The sequence below is a fragment of the Bidens hawaiensis genome, unplaced genomic scaffold (genome assembly GCF_021521415.1).
Source record: "Bidens hawaiensis isolate Kalapana, Puna unplaced genomic scaffold, B.hawaiensis_p1.1 tig00005770_1, whole genome shotgun sequence".
Lineage (NCBI taxonomy): Eukaryota > Viridiplantae > Streptophyta > Magnoliopsida > Asterales > Asteraceae > Bidens > Bidens hawaiensis.
The window spans coordinates 459586-477316 of record NW_027491378.1 but is presented as its reverse complement, the minus strand read 5'-3'; the positions used below and the strand labels follow the sequence as shown (position 1 = coordinate 477316).

The 17731-nt window shown below is 45.2% G+C and overlaps 1 pseudogene; it reads right to left on the bottom strand.

Moving 5' to 3' along the window:
* Positions 1 to 2436: 2436 nt before the first annotated feature.
* Positions 2437 to 17405, bottom strand: LOC143630594 (LOB domain-containing protein 37 pseudogene; annotated as a pseudogene).
* Positions 17406 to 17731: the final 326 nt, after the last annotated feature.

Here is a 17731-nt window from a genome sequence, read left to right as displayed (position 1 = left end):
TTTCTTTCACTGATAAAATAAATACCAGTATACAAGTCGTCAAAACCAAGCCTTACAAATATTTACACCTGTGCAACATACCCTTAGTAATGACTTATTTATGTGAAACTAATTCAACTGCATGCATTAGTTTAGTGGGATATATAATATAGGTAGAATTATAAAAAACCCAAGTCTGTCCCTTAAGACTTCAACCTCTTCTAAGGTCACCTTTTTATAATAGTTTTATTAAATAGAAACAAAGGAAAAGAATAGACTAGAAGATTCTTACCAGGTTGACTAAACAACAATATTTCACCTTTTTCTTGAATATAATTATGATTAACATAATAAGAAGCTCCAAAACTACATTACTATAACATAAATTTGGATAATTTAAATGGATAAATTGCTGTTTTGGCACCTATGGTTTGGTTCCCATAACTCATTCAACCCGAAATAGAAGTTTTAAACGAATGGACCCCTGACATTTAATTTAGTTAGCGGTTTTGCCTACCAGCAAGATTCCATCCGTTGAATTCAATTAAGTGGTGTCGTGTGTGCTCCTCACATGAGGGGCAAAATGGTATTTTGCCTTAACCTAATGATGCGTGCGATTTGTAACTAATCGATCAAAAACCCAAGGTCCCGCATAAACCTTTTGGATTCTTTCCTTCATGTAATCGATTGATCATCCATTGAACATTAATGGTTCGTTGATTTTCAACCTAAATACGGCCATTATGGCTCCATCAATAAAATATTGATCAACAATGATGTTGAGACTATGGTGGATTCGTGATAGATGTGAATCATTTGATCCGGTGACGTATATAGTGAGATCAAATTTTGTCTAACTTAGGATTTAGTTCATAATTTTTTTTATGTTAATAAATGATTTTAATAAGTAGTGGTTACATCGAAACAAAAGGCAAACGGGCAACAAGTTGCGCTGCTACCCCGTTTTGAATTGTAAAACTCAATCTTTTAAAAACTACATTGACTGATCTTGAAGTCATAACATTACTATGCATGATTAATTGAACTCGGCTATAAGTAACTCCACAGCTTCAGGCATGAGGAACCCAAAAGTATCAAAAGCAAAAGGTAATATATACATATTTGTTGTCAAGACACGCATTCTTATGTTTAGTTACCTTGCATGAAGCAGCTTGATCGACTCAGAAAATAAGAATAATATTTTCACATTAAAGGTTAACCGTGTGAGGGGCAAGCGCATATATAAACGGGTGCTAATGGACGAATTAAGCAGGGACAAAACCACAAAAGAATTCAAACGTCGGCGTTTTATTCGTCAAAAACTTTTATTTTGAACTGAAATGGCTACGAGACGTAAACCACATTACCCAAATATGCAATTTACTCTAATTTAAACAATTTGTGATAACTAATTTTCTGCATTTTTTTTAACTATTCCACTCAATATTAATAAAATATAATCTGAGTTGACTCCTTTAGGTATGAAAATTAATTAGTTCAAACTTAAAGCAACTGACACACTTGTCACTTGATTCACATTCTAAATATTTGTGTGGAGGGTAATTTGTGGGCTTTAGGGTCACAATAAATATCATGTGGTGTGTGTTGGCCCAGAATCCTCTAGGTCCACTATCCGGATTTTAAGAAATATAATTGGGTTAGCCAAAAAGGAATCTGGGCCCACAAGCACAAAGTTGGTCAAATTGACCCGTGCCTGATGCAAAGGTCAATTTGATTTCATGAGCCAACTCAAAACACTGCATTATTGCATGGCTCTTTTTTGTAGTTTGGCTAAGGAAGAAATGACCTTTTTGCCCCTCAACAACTAGGTCTACTTGTATATAGCTACACAAAATTAACATAATACTTTTGAGGGTTACAGAGAAATTCTTTTACATGTTTAACGATTCCGGGTTTAAGTCCTGAAAAGTAAAAGAAATTTGTCTTTAAAAAATGATTATTTAACTATCATGTTTTTTGATGGTGGTTTCTAGTAGCCATTATGTTTTTATTTTTTTTAAACAAGGGTATTTTGGTCAAGTTATATAAATCTTAATAGAACCAATGGATGAAATGACAAAATTAAAATGCAAAATGTCTCATGGTAAAGAATGAAAGTTAATATGGATGACGATATTGATCATATCACATGGACGGAAACCAAAATTTATCGTAAGAGTAAAGAAATTGTTACCATGGTAAACTTTTCGGTTAAATATGAATGTTAATGAAATATTCTTTTAGCTAAGATAATGATTATGATGTTGGTAACTTCATTTAAGAAACACACATTAGTATTTGTGATCAATTAAATTAAATGTTTTACTATAACATTCTTAAATAAAAAAAAACCCTAAAAATTACAAGCGATCATTTTACCAATTCTTCTCATCTCATTTACAAAGAGAAACGTAACGTAGCATAGACCATGAGTAACATTTGTCGTTAAAAAACATTTTACAAGAAGAGACGAAGAAGCTTCATCTCGCTACAAGCTGAATCATTACCACTTTCCAACGTTGTCGTTTCCGACACTTCCACCGATGCCGTCCTTCTCCGTTTCGTATTCGTCCACCAATCACTACTTCCATCGCCGCCGGAACTAAGTCCGAGTTCTATACCATCTGGAATCAAACCCGCCTTTGCTTCCGATGCATTGTCGTTGACCGTTGTAGGGACGGCCGAAAACACCTCCGGCATGGCTCGTATGCTTCCGCCTCGGAGCACGGTTGCAACTGCCGACTGGCACAAGTGCCAGTTTCCTGTCCAGAGCAGTCCGACTGCTCCGTTGATCGGATTCACCGTTCGGCCACACGCTTCGAACAATAACGATTGAAATAGAGCTGAAAGCAAAAAAAAAAAAAAATAATTAAAACGAGAGCTATATTATAAAAAAAATAAAAACTCTCTAGTCAGAAACTAAATAAGACGATACATTGTAAAAACCTTTTTTTAGAACAAAAAAATATATATTAAATAAAAATATCTATTAAGAAACCAGATAGGATGATACATCAATATAACACACCTAAATAATAACTATACCTATAATAATATATTTACCTGGTCTTTGATACTCGGGGACAGCGGAGAGGAAGGACAAAAGGCCGGCACGACCGAAGAATTTGGCGATGAAGACGGTGGCTGAAGAGGTAGGTCCCAGCAGAGACCAGTTGGTCCCGCAAGACTCACCTTGAACAGGGTTGTCTGCGCAAAGGCCATCTGCTCCCGCAGGACCCACCATGCTCATAGAATCTTACGCGCAGTACGCAAGCTGTACACGCAGGGAAAGCCTCCCAATGGTGAAGTACCCCGCCTGTTCCCGCAGTTGCGGATACAAGCCATCAGGGAAGGCTACCCGCAGACAGCAGGGCTACACGTACAAGACTAGCTACTTCAGCAGTCACGTGAAGGCATGAGCAAGGCGGGAACAATCCCGCCCAAATGAGCCAGTCTGATTCTGAAAGATCTTTTGTACCATACCTACCAAGGTATGGATAGGACAGACGATCTGACCAGAACAGCCCATGAGCCAATCACAGGGTGACAGCTCACCGACAACAGTGCGAGGAGGAGCACCCTCTAGTACTGTTTGTCACTATTAGCCGCTGCCTACTCACCAACCCTCACTGTGGAGCAGGCGCAGCCTACAGTTGGTGGAATAGTATTACTGTTGGCCGTAACCTATTCACCAACCAGCATGGCCTGCGTACAATCCACAGTCAGTGGGACGTGCATGGTCTACAGTTGGTGGAATAGTGCAGCCGACTTTATTACTGTTGGCTGTAACCTACCCACCAACCAGTATGGCCTGTGCGTAATCCACTGTTGGTTGAACAGGAATACTATTCAGCCGGCTGTACCTTCTAGAAAACCTACCTTCGGCTATAAATACTCCAATATCTTGGAATGGTAAGATCATCTACAATCTCGTATAACTTACTTGATAACTGCTCTTATAGTATTCATATACTTTTATATTCAAAGAGCAATATAGACTGATTCTCACGCCGGAGGGTGGTCACAAGGAGGAACCCCCCCTTCTCAGTGACGAGCTTACGGTGTCTGTTTTGCAGGTTCCCTGAAGTACAACTTACTCTGCTGGACCTAACCTTCGTGGGAAACATTACCTGGCCCCCAGATTACCTATAATCTGCCCGGGGTTACTTAGTGTTTCTTCATTGGCGCCATCCGTGCATAAAGCTAGAACTACATCCTTCTCCAGTTTTTCAAAACTTCCAAGATGACTAGAGAAATTCCGGTAACCACAACCCCAGCCACTGGGGTAAACACCGGCAACACAATGTTTACAAACACTACCCCAGCCACCCAAGCTGGGGCAAGTGAAATACATTTTACGAACACTACCCCAGTCACTCATGTAGGGGCAAGTGGAGTAAATATTCCACTGGGATTCACTGATGCCCAGCTGGAAAAACGACCTCGAGCCCCTCGCCAAACACTTGATCAAGTGAAGGCATGGGCCGAGGCACGTCAAAGAGAATTTCAGGCTGAGTTGGACGAACGCTTGCGTTCAGTCCAACAAGCTGAGGAATTCGGTAGTACTCGCCAGCACCTCAACATGAGTAGTGAGTACGAGTACTCAGACGGCGAGGGGGAAGACTCCGACACCGACGCGAACCCTCGCCATAGGACGAAAGGGAAGCGTAAGGAAACGGATCCCCAGCCAAAAAGGAATTTTGGGGAAGCATTCCAACCAGTCACAGAAAAAAGCGAGCGTGACTTCTCCAAGGCCTTTAGACCTACTGCTACAAACGCAGGAAGGTCAAAATTTGCAAGGGACATTGCAGAAGCAATCGCCCCGAGGAGTGCCAAACAAATGTCCAATATTGGCACATACGATGGTCTATCCGACCCAGATGACCATCTGAACAGGTTCATTGCGGGGGCAACCGTCAGTAACTGGACGGAACCCACGTGGTGCTACATGTTCCAGATGACTCTGGTAGGAGCAGCCAGAGCATGGTTCGACCGTTTACCGGTCCACCACATTTATGACTGGGCAGACTTCCAGAACAAGTTCAGTCAACAGTTTAGTCAACAGAGGAAACACACTGAGGAGCAGTGGACGATCCTCAACTGTGTCAGAGAAGAGGATGAATCCTTACTGGACTTCATCACCCGCTTCAACTCCAAGAAGGTGAGTCTGGGCAACATCAGTGAAGACCTCGTTCGCGCCGCTTTCATTCAGGGCGCTGAATACCCAGAACTCATCCGCACTCTGACGGGTAAAGACGGTATGCCATCCACGTGGGATGCCATAATGACGGCAGCCAAGCGCTTTGCCGAAACAGAGAAACAGCTGGGAAGAGATCTCCCCCACAATACAAACCTCTACACGCAGAGGACAAGGGAGAATAATGTAAGAACCGCCCGGCTAAACAAAAAGAGGCGGCAAGGTATTTGGCAGTCAAGGATAAACTTTGACGCCCCCTCAAGCTCTCGCCCTCTGGTTGGCGGAAGGGACAAAACGCACCCTTTGAACCGGAAAAACCGCTGGACGCCACTCACCAAGAGCGTCACGGAGATATTTGCCACGGAAAAACTGCCATGGCCAAAAGCTCCAGTGATCCGACAGAAACCCAATGCGGATCAAAGCAAGTCTTGTGACTTCCATGGGACAAAGGGCCATAGCACTGAGGAGTGCACATCCTTGAGGGACATCGTCGAGACATTCGTCAAGGATGGGAGGCTCGCACACCTCGTGGCATCTATCAAGAAGGGAGGAAGGAACGACAACAGGTACAGGGGTAACGGACGGAAGCCCGTCGACATTAGCATCAACATGGTCCATGGTAAGGTCAGAGGAAGAAAGAGACCAATGACCGAACCATGCGCATGGAAGGAAGCAGAAGTGCGCTTCCCGCGAGTGCCGGGAGGCCCAAACAAAGAAGGCCCCATTGTCATTAAAAGCCAGCTGGGGCACTACATCACCTCCCGCACCCTCGTTGACAATGGCGCATCGTCGACAGTGATGTACAGGCAGTTCTTCGACAAGCTCGATGATGAAGACAAGGAACGCCTGGAGACGGTCTACGCTTCAATGGAAGGGTTTGACGGCAGCATGAACACTCCCTTGGGCATCCTATCTTTCCCCGTCACTCTCACTGATGGGAATTATTCACGCACGGAGGATGTGGATTTTGTTGTGATGAAAAAACCACATCATACGTATGACATCCTATTCGGGAGAGACGGGATGGCAAGATTCAACGCTGTGGTATCCTCAGTCCACGGCATGATGGGATGGCCAACAACTGAAGGCGTAGCGATGATCACGGGCATTCCCCAGGTATGCATCGCATCTGTCTCCTCTAAACCCAAACCGAAGATGGCCAAACAAACCATCACTGAGCCTGAACAGTGGGCATTCAATGGGAAATATCCCGATCAGGCCGTTACCATTGGCCCGACAATTGTTGATCCAACACGCACCTTACTCAAGCGCTTACTGCAGCGAAACGCAGACATCTTCGCGTGGACACCAGCCGACATGACTGGTGTACCCCGGGGAAAGGCAGAGCATAAGCTCAAATGCGATCCGGCCGTAACGCCGATCGTACAAAAGCGCAGAGTAATGGGGCCCGAGCAAACCAACGCGTGCAGAACCCAAGTCAAGGAACTCCTTGATGCGGGCATCGTGCGCGTTAGCAAATATCAAACATGGGTTGCAAATCCCGTAATGGTACCGAAGAATAACAAACAATGGCGCATGTGCATAGATTTCAAAGATTTGAATAAAGCATGCCCCAAAGATTGTTATCCGTTGCCAGAAATTGATCTCAAGGTGGATTCGGTGGCACCATTTCGCCTTAAATGCTTCTTGGATGCGTATAAGGGGTACCATCAAATCCACATGGCTGTGGATGACCAGGACAAAACCGCCTTTCGGACGCCCGATGGCACATTTTGTTATAAAATGATGCCATTCGGACTTAAGAACGCGGGGTCCACGTACCAACGACTAATGGACAAAGAGTTTCACGCCCAAATTGGGAGAAACTTGGAAGTCTATATGGATGATTTGGTCATCAAAAGCCCCGAGCCAGAGACGATGTTGAAAGACATTGAGGAAACTTTCAACACGCTCAGAAAGATAAACATGAAGCTCAACCCGAGCAAGTGTTCATTTGGGGTGGAAGAAGGGAAGTTCTTAGGGGTCATTATTACTAAAGATGGCTTCAGAGCGAACCCTGAAAAGGTCGAAGCCATTGTCAAAATGGAATCACCTACCACCATAAAACAGGCTCAAACACTTAATGGACGACTAGTCGCGCTTAACCGCTTTTTGGCAAACCATGCGGATAGGTCGTTCCCTTTTGTGTCAACACTAAGAAATTGTTTAAAGAAAACGCACTTCCGCTGGACACCAGAAGCGGAAGCAGCTTTCCAGGAGATTCGATCACGCCTGATCGAACTCCCAACACTCACAGCACCACAAGCGGGAGAGGAGTTAATCCTATACCTCTCCGCAACAGATAGAGCAACCGGGGCAGTCCTGCTTGTAGAACGAAAAGGCATCCAGATGCCAATCTATTATGTTAGCCGCGTGCTGGCAGACGCGGAAACCCGGTACTCTACCCTGGAAAAACTGGTCTTGGCACTTATACACGCTTCACGCAGGTTGAGACGATATTTCCAGGGTCACCCAATCACTATTCTCACCAACTTCAAACTCTCAAATGTTCTAGGCAAACCCGAGTTATCGGGACGCCTAGCCAAATGGGCAATTGAATTGGGAGAATATGCGATTCAATACAAGCCGAGACCAGCCATTAAAGGCCAGGTCCTGGCTGATTTTATTGCCGAAGTCCCCGCTGCGCGGGAGAAAGAGTGCCAGGAGGAGGTTCAACCCTCCCCAGCACACGAAATCGATGAGGTCTGGCGACTCTATACTGATGGAGCAGCTAGTAACGAGGGTTCAGGCGCAGGGTTAAAATTAACAAACCCAGCAGGCCAGGAATATACTTATGCTATTCGGCTGGATTTCCCAAGTACGAATAACGAAGCTGAATATGAAGCATTCCTGGCCGGATTGAGGATTGCGCGTAAAATGGGTGTAAAAAATTTGGAAGCCCATGTAGATTCCATGCTAGTGGCAAACCAAATAAACGGGACGTACACGGCTGTAAATGACACAATGGCCCTGTACCTTGCCCAGGCCAAAGCCATCATGCGCGATTTTAACGATTGTAAAGTGATACATGTCAAGCGCAGCGAAAACAAATCTGCGGATGCGTTAAGCAAGCTTGCATCACTGGCCTTCACCCACTTGGGTAAGGACATCCGCGTGGAACTCCTCGAAACACCATCAGTCCCGCACAAGGAAATTTGTGTCATCCAAACCGGTACAGAAACATGGATGACCCCAATAATAAAATACCTTGAAGCAGGAACGTTACCAGAGTCGAAGTCACAGGCAAGAAAACTACGCTGTAAAGCACTGAATTATCAGCTGGTCAATGACACCCTTTACAGACGTAACTTTCTTGGCCCATTGTTAAGATGCGTGGACAACCAAGATGCTGACTACCTCCTAAGGGAGGTTCACGAAGGCATCTGTGGAGTACACGCAGGCCCCCGCGCTGTGGTAGCCAAGCTAAACAACGCGGGATACTTCTGGCCGGGTATGCATATGGACGCGTTGGCATACATCAGAAAATGCAGATCTTGTCAGCTTTACGCACCCAACACGCATCGCCCGAAAAATGAACTTGTTCCTGTCACTTCCTCATGGCCATTTCAGAAGTGGGCCATTGACGTGACAGGCCCATTTCCAACAGCAGCTGGGAATGTTCAGTTCCTAGTGGTGGCCATTGACTACTTCACCAAATGGATAGAAGCGAAACCTTTAGCCCAAACAACCGCAAAGCATATCAAAAAATTTATTTGGGAATTTATTATTTGTCGTTTTGGACTTCCACAGAATTTGGTAAGCGACAATGGCACCAACTTTGCTGACAAGAAGCTACAGCAGTGGCTGAAAGAACTTCAAATCACCCACACCTTTACCTCAGTGGCACACCCGCAAGGTAACGGTGAGGTAGAAAGAGCAAACAAGAGCATCGTCGAAGGCATCAAGAAAAGACTCTTGGAACACAGATCCGGCTGGGTGGACGAGCTTCCGCACGTCCTTTGGGCAAACAGAACGCTGAAGAAGACCAGTACGGGAGAAACCCCGTTCAGTCTCACTTATGGCACTGAAGCCATGATCCCAGTCGAAATCGGTTTACCCTCACCAAGGGTCTTAATCCAACCAGAAGACAATGATGCGGAAAGACGGTTAGACCTTATGCTAACCGAAGAGCGCAGAGACTTAGCCGCCGTGCGTGAAGAAAACTACAAACGACAAATGCAAAAGTACTACAACACGCGGGTAAAACTCTGCAACTTCAAGGAAGGAGACTACATACTGCGTAACAACGAGGCTTCGAACCAACAACGCCCAGGAAAGTTGACCCCGATTTGGGAAGGGCCATACATCATCAAAGAAGTTCTGGGAAAGGGCGCGTACCGGCTCGAAAGGCTCGATGGCACTCCCATCCCTAGAACATGGAATGGAGCTCAATTACGCAAATGTTATATGTAGATCAATTCCAACTTGTAAAGAAAAGGCCTAGAGCCACTTCTAATGGAAATGATTCTCCTTTCATGATGTATTGATAGCTTGTAACCTATGAACTTCCCTTACGGGAAGAAGTAGTTGCGTGTGGAAGGCGGCAATACCCGCATAAACACAACGCCAAAATGTTAAAAAGTTCTAAGGAAAACCTACACGCAGGTCAGATGAAGGTAAAGTTTAGACATCCTTGTAAGTGCAAGTGACGGTCTTACCCGCACAATCACGAACAAGGAAGCCAAACTTAACTTACCATCTACCACGTTAAAAGGTTAACTTATGAACACTTAAAAAAGAAGAAAAACCTACACGCAGGTCAGATATAGGTCTGAAGTTAAAGCCATCCTACTAAGTGCAAGTGACGGTTACACCCGCACAATCACGAAAGAGGAAGCGAAAACTTTAGTCCATTATCAACCACGTTCAAAGGTTTAACTTAATGCCTTAGAAATTTCGAAAAGGAAACCTACACGCAGGTCAGATAGAGGGTAAAGATTAGCCATCCTACCAAGTGCAAGTGACGGTTTTACCCGCACAATCACGAGGGAGGAGGCGAAACTTTAACCCATCATCAACCACGTTCAAAGGTTCTTATTCTAAACACTTGGAAAATTGCTAAATCAAACTAAGTATGCAAGTCATAAGTTTATAAAGCAAGGAACCCAAGGAAGGAAATAACAATCTTATACGCAAAGAGATTAATATTTCACAATCAATTACAAGAATGGCTGGGTAACTACCCGCCTAAAAGAAATCTATACAAAGCTAAGTCTATCCTAGCAGCGGGAAGGGATCTTCAGGATCAGGCTTCAGGGCCACCTCCGCTTGGGCCAGCACCATCAGAGCGCGGCTGCCCAAGGAAAGCCTTAAGGATGTTTAGCCCATCATCAGCAGCAGCGACTTCATTCACCTTCTCCACCACTGGATGCGGGAAGGCAGCGTACTGATTCACAGCTTGGTCATAAGCAGCTTCAGTATTAACATTGAATAAAGGGAAGTTGGAGGGCGGAAAGCCTCTCTCAGCAAACCCTAGACCAAGCAGGAAGCCAGTCTTCTGCCCATCCTCATGAGAAGCGTTGAGGGCTGCGCTCATTGCATCGTCGTAAGAGGTCTCTGAGAGGACCTGACGCACAACCTACAAAAGAATACTTAAGAACATTTTCTAATTACGAGCAGAAAGCGTAAAGAAAAAGAGGATACCTGAGGCAACGCTTCTCGAAGCAACCATTGGAGGGTAGCTTGACTTTCTTTACAAGCACGTTCGGCTCCGCTTTTATCAAGGTTGGCAAGTTGAACTTCCTTGGCGGCAGCTTCTTCGACGCTTTTGAGTTTCCTTTCAGTACGGTCAAGCACCCCCCTCTGGTCAAGGATCTCCTGCAGCTTCTTGGCATCTTCCATTGCCAAGGCGTCATGAGCATGCTGAAGAGCCTTTAATTTGCATTTAAGCTGCTCATTCTCTTCGCGAAGTGGCTCAGCAACAGCTTCAGCCTTGGCAGCCCTCTCAGTTGAGTTTCGCGCAGTCTCCTTGGCCAGCCGAAGCTGTTCATTCACAGCTTGGGCAGCCTTGGAGCGGGCCTCGAGTCGCGCCTGGACTTCAACCTCAAGGGCCTTGAATGCCTTCTCCTTCTCGGCTGCGGCAGCGGCCAACTGCCGGTTCTCCTCCCGAAGAGCCCGCGCTTCAGATATATCTTTGGCGCGAGCTGCTTTTAACTTGTCGTTTTCACGACAAAGCAGCTCGACGCGGGGCTGCGTTCGGGCCTGGAGAACCCGAAGCTCATTGGTTAGCCTACCCTCTTGGTAGCTAGCCATGGCTTCCCCCAACGCACCATGAGGAGCAGCGTGGCGAGCCCAGTCCACGCACTCCACAGGGGTGCGAAGGGTTGTTCCTCGGCGTATGTTCCATCTTGGAACATACACTTCATTGGAATCCGACACTGCAAAAGAAACAAAGGCAGTTAGGAAAAGATGATAAAAATATGTAAAGGAAAAAGAACCCTACGTACCTGTAGGGTCAATAACAGGCCGATAGCCGCCAAACCCATCACCTGAACCTAAAGGAAATCCATCCAACAGGTCAGGCAGACGGGAAGGTTGCATAGATCGGCGGGAAGCCTGGCGCATACCTGAAGGTCCGGCCGTCGGTGCCGGTGGCGCAGGTATAGTGGCAGCCGCTGTGGTAGCCATGGTTGGCGCCACCTCCTCAGCAACAGTAACCGCCGGCTCCGTGAAAGATGCTGTAAAAATTGCACTCACGGCCGGCGGAGACACCTTCTCAGCTGGAACAGCCTCAGGAAGGCTGGAACCAGCGGAAGCAGGCGTAGACGCCTGGGTCGATGCCTCGGGAAGGCTGACCGAGCCTACCGTCATTGGCGGGGGAATACTTGCTCCAACTCCACCCTGGAATGCGTCAACATCCACACCTACACAAGCAAAAGTGTTAGAAAAATTTATTTTAAACAACAAATCTAGACAAGAATTATGGGGGTACTTACGGGGTTTCTTGAGCTTGAACGCACGGACGAGCGGGGGCGAACCCGATGGAGCCGGCCTCTTGACACCGGTAACCGTCGTTGCCGCTGCCTCCTCGGAGGTGACACCTGCAGCCTCCGGAGCGGTGGTCTCTTCACCACCGGGCTTCCCCGCCACCTCTGCATTATCTGACTCCGAGTCAGATAGGACTACCGGGTCGGCCGTAGAGGCCACCTTCTCCTTGCCCTTCGCGACGGCAGCCTTTCTCTTCCGCACCAGTGGAGGACCTTCTGCGGATTCCTCAGAAGAAGAAATGTCATGAACTCCAGCAGCAGGCACAGCTTTGAGAGGTTCAGGGTAGAAGATAGGCTTACCTGGCCGACGGTGGCTCAGGATCTCTTGGCCTGGCGGGTAAACCTCCACGAACCGACCCGCAGTCTGCTCGAGGATGGGCAACTCGTTCTCGTCCAGAGCACGAGTACCCATCCGCGCAGGACCATCTTCCTCCCGCGGATTCAGGAGCGACTGAAGATCGTTACCCTCTGAAATCAACAAGAAAGTTAGAAAAAATCGTAGTCAGCAAAAAAGAAACAAGACATACCATAAGGGGTAGAGTTCGAACCATATTCAAGGACGATCGGAACCTTATCCGCATTCGCCGCCTTCCACACCCGGCTCATCCCCAGCATCACCATCGCCGACTCCGGAAAACGGAAAACCGGGGACTGGACCCGGGATATCTTCGAAAACCATTCCGCCTCCTCGTAGTTAAGGGCGGGAAGGTTCGGAAGCGCCTGGCCATTCTTAAACTTCATGGCGATGGGGACGGCGCGAGCGGATATGAAGAAGAACTCTCTTCTCCATGAGCGAAGACTCCGCTCGGTGGTACAAATCTTTAAACCCTTTATACGGGTTGTAAGAGTGTACCACCCCTGGATGCACCTCCAAGTGTAGAAGGTCATCAGACGGTCAACAAAGGGCTCAAGGCCCAGTATCCGGCACACCCACTCAAAGTGCCGGACCTTGGCAATGGCCATGGGGTGCACCTCTGTCAGGTGCACACCGTGCCTCTCCAGGACACGGTACACAAACTTTGTCAACGGAAACCTAAGGTTTCCGTAGACAAAGAATGCAGCATAAACCCCGATCTTGCCACTAGGGGCATCGTACACAGTATGGTGGGGTTCAGGAAACTCAGGCTCGAGAGACTCGAGCATGAACTTCCTGACGATATACTGGTACAGATCGACAGGAAGAGAACACTGGCATTCGCCAGCAGTCTTCTGATCATCAGTATCATGAGAAGACATGGTGGAAAAAAGAAAAAGATTTCAGAGTAAGGCTTTACTGAACAGAAAAATTTGCCGGAAATTACTTGAGAAGAAGAAGAAAGGTGAAAGTGTGAATTACAGATAACTCTCTTCCCCTTTATATAGTAATCGCAATTAATGCGGTGAATTTAATGCGGAGGAGAGAGAAATCAAAGGTGCAATGAAACTATGACACGTGGCAAAAAGCAGGCTGGCAACAGCTGTTGAAAGGACGTGTGCCAGTAATTTCCCGGCCACGCGCCAGAAAAATCACGCCCACGCGCCTGAAAAAGCGACTGGAATGACCATGTTCTGTCACGTCACCATAACTTCCTGCACGTCCTGACACAGTCAGAAGAAACTGTCGCGCGACGTTTCAGAGGTTTGGACTGTTCTTATCTTTTCACCAACTCTTCGAATTTCAAAATTCAAAATTCGAAAATATTAAAAAGTAAGCGGGAAAATCCCCCCTTACCTTGGCAAACAAGTAACCGTAAGACGGATGCGGGTACAGTGTTAAGGCGAAACCCTTCACACACCTAGCACCCGCAGGGAATTGAAGCCAAGAAAACCTTGGCAAACAAGTAACCATAAGACGGATGCGGGTACAGTGTTAAGGCGAAACCCTTCACACACCTAGCACCCGCAGGGAATTGAAGCCAAGAAAACCTTGGCAAACAAGTAACCATAAGACGGATGCGGGTACAGTGTTAAGGCGAAACCCTTCACATACCTAGCACCCGCAGGGAATTGAAGCCAAGTATTCCTCGACAACCAAGTAACTATAAGACGGGTGCGGGTACAGTGTAAAGGCAAAATCCTTCACATACCTAGCACCCGCAGGGAATTGACGCCAGGAATACCTTGGAAGTAAAGTAACCGTAAGACGAGCGCAGGTACAGTGTTAAGGCAAAACCCTTCACATACCTAGCGCTCCGCTGGGAATTGAAACCAAGAAGGATCTTCTGGGCAATGCTTGCGGAAACGGAAATAACATCCCCGCATAGCGGGAGCGTCGAGAACTACGTTGTTTGAAGCTCCAAGATGGAATTGGTGGTCTTAACATAATTGATCACTATGTTCGAAACTACCAAAACCTCATGGAAAATACATACAACTGGGACTCAATGCTCCTGACTTGCGAGGAGGTTACAGACCTACCCGCATCATACCCAAAGACCAAGCAGGAAACTCGGGCATTTCTGCAAGTGACAAGGACTTCCCATGGAAAACCTTACAAAACCCTTTTCAAAACCCTTTGCTTAAGTCCAAAAGTTCACCTCACTTTATTAAACACGCATGAGAAGAACATTGGACTGGGGGGACTTGAAGAGGTAGGTCCCAGCAGAGACCAGTTGGTCCCGCAAGACTCACCTTGAACAGGGTTGTCTGCGCAAAGGCCATCTGCTCCCGCAGGACCCACCATGCTCATAGAATCTTACGCGCAGTACGCAAGCTGTACACGCAGGGAAAGCCTCCCAATGGTGAAGTACCCCGCCTGTTCCCGCAGTTGCGGATACAAGCCATCAGGGAAGGCTACCCGCAGACAGCAGGGCTACACGTACAAGACTAGCTACTTCAGCAGTCACGTGAAGGCATGAGCAAGGCGGGAACAATCCCGCCCAAATGAGCCAGTCTGATTCTGAAAGATCTTTTGTACCATACCTACCAAGGTATGGATAGGACAGACGATCTGACCAGAACAGCCCATGAGCCAATCACAGGGTGACAGCTCACCGACAACAGTGCGAGGAGGAGCACCCTCTAGTACTGTTTGTCACTATTAGCCGCTGCCTACTCACCAACCCTCACTGTGGAGCAGGCGCAGCCTACAGTTGGTGGAATAGTATTACTGTTGGCCGTAACCTATTCACCAACCAGCATGGCCTGCGTACAATCCACAGTCAGTGGGACGTGCATGGTCTACAGTTGGTGGAATAGTGCAGCCGACTTTATTACTGTTGGCTGTAACCTACCCACCAACCAGTATGGCCTGTGCGTAATCCACTGTTGGTTGAACAGGAATACTATTCAGCCGGCTGTACCTTCTAGAAAACCTACCTTCGGCTATAAATACTCCAATATCTTGGAATGGTAAGATCATCTACAATCTCGTATAACTTACTTGATAACTGCTCTTATAGTATTCATATACTTTTATATTCAAAGAGCAATATAGACTGATTCTCACGCCGGAGGGTGGTCACAAGGAGGAACCCCCCCTTCTCAGTGACGAGCTTACGGTGTCTGTTTTGCAGGTTCCCTGAAGTACAACTTACTCTGCTGGACCTAACCTTCGTGGGAAACATTACCTGGCCCCCAGATTACCTATAATCTGCCCGGGGTTACTTAGTGTTTCTTCAGGTTTCAACTGATAATATCTTCTTCGTCGTGATACTACAATGTATGGTCACTATCAACAATAGAAACATAATATATCCATGGTGACACGCTAAAATATCTTGGAATTTGATACGGCAAGAAAAAGACTCAATCCCAAAGAACAGGACTTAAAAAAAAAGGGAGGGGTGACCTTCAAGGGTTGTGTAATAGCTAGTAAGCACCGAATTTATTTCTACAAATGGTCTTACATTTTTAATGTTTCTATTGGTAAACGTCATAATTAACCTCTTGAAGACAACATGTCCGATGCAAGTTAACAAGGTATTGAAGGGGTCCAATTAGTTTTTTAATAACGCATTCTTCTCGTTAAACAAATGGGGAAAAATGACGTATATGTGCACGCATGTGTATATAGGGACATCGATGAGTATTTGAAGAAGACAATTGCATAGGAAAAAGCTGGTGTGGACTACACCGTATGATACAGATACATTACATGCGGAAATGGTCCAACAGATTCGCAAAATCCAACGTCAAATCGTCAATTACCCAAACTGATTCAGATTTTCACATTTATTTGGTTAGAAGTAAGAAAAGTACTTTCATGTAAGACATAGTTGATGGGTTTTCCAAAATAAATAGTTGCCACAAAAATGTATTTTATGTTTTCTTAACTAAGTGTAGTAAAGAAAATTATTTCTTTATTACAGAGGGCGGGACACCGATATGGATAGGATGGACGGCTTCCAAACCACATGGCAACACCACCCACCCCATGTGGGTAAGGTGCATGACTTCAATCCATGATAAAGGTTTGCCTGATAAAATTGTTTTATTGTTGACCATTGAAGTACTAAAATGAATTAAGAAAGTTCTAGAGTTTTTGTGAGTATGTGCTGCAAGTAATTTTGTGGTTTGTGATAATTAAGGATAGAAATAAGGTGGCAATACATAATCGATCGATGCACTGGTAATACTCGTGAATGCCCCTTCCCTAATATGCTAGATATTCAAAGATTGTAGACATAGAAACACCACCGATATACTATTTAGAAATCATTGACACGGATGATCATATATGTAGACCTTATGTTAGGACAAAAGATGGTCAAACAAGTCATTTTGTAAATCATACGTATGGGTCGTATGATTGTCAAAATCATAGTTGCATAATCAGACCTGTATGATTTTTAAAACTAACAAATAATTAGTTATGTGACAAATGACAAGCTAAGCGATGATGATACATGGTCAAAAGAATGTTGAAAGGAGGAGTGTCGATTAAAGAGGACAAAACAAAAATTATGAAATCTTCCATATCATTCTTATGCTTTTTGCATTGCACTAAGTTTCATAGTCTTTCTGTAAGTGTAATGAGAATATTATTTCATATGTTTTATTAATTTTTATTAATAGATTGTTTTATAAAAAAAATTTGGACAAAAGTATGTCTTCAGAGATTTCGATCCTCAACAAACGGTTGTGTCATAGAAAACTTGGGCAAAAATATGCCTTAGAGGTTTCAATCCTCAACAAGCAATTGTTTCATAGGAAAAAATTGGACAAAAGTATGTCTTAAAAGGTTTCCATCGTCAACGGTCCAATTTATTTTGCCTTGATCTTAACCACCATAGCAAATGCTAATTATTTTATTTACCATCCATAGTTATTTCTTGTTAAGCTAAAGACCAAATAATAATAATAATAATAATAATAATAATAATAATAATAATAATAATAAAGCTCATTTAATGGGATTAAAGCTCATGAAAGAGTAACATTGTTGATAAACGTTCGTGCGGTTTTAGATTATCAAAGAACTACCAGGTAAGCACATGCTTTATAACAGGTATTTAATTTTCAACTAATTTACTAATAAACTAATAAACAATTCACAAAGAACAACTCTTACAATGAATATGAACCACCAAGTTAAAGTTTACACAACGCTGAATGAATTTTAAGCAATGCTGAATAGAACAAAATGGTA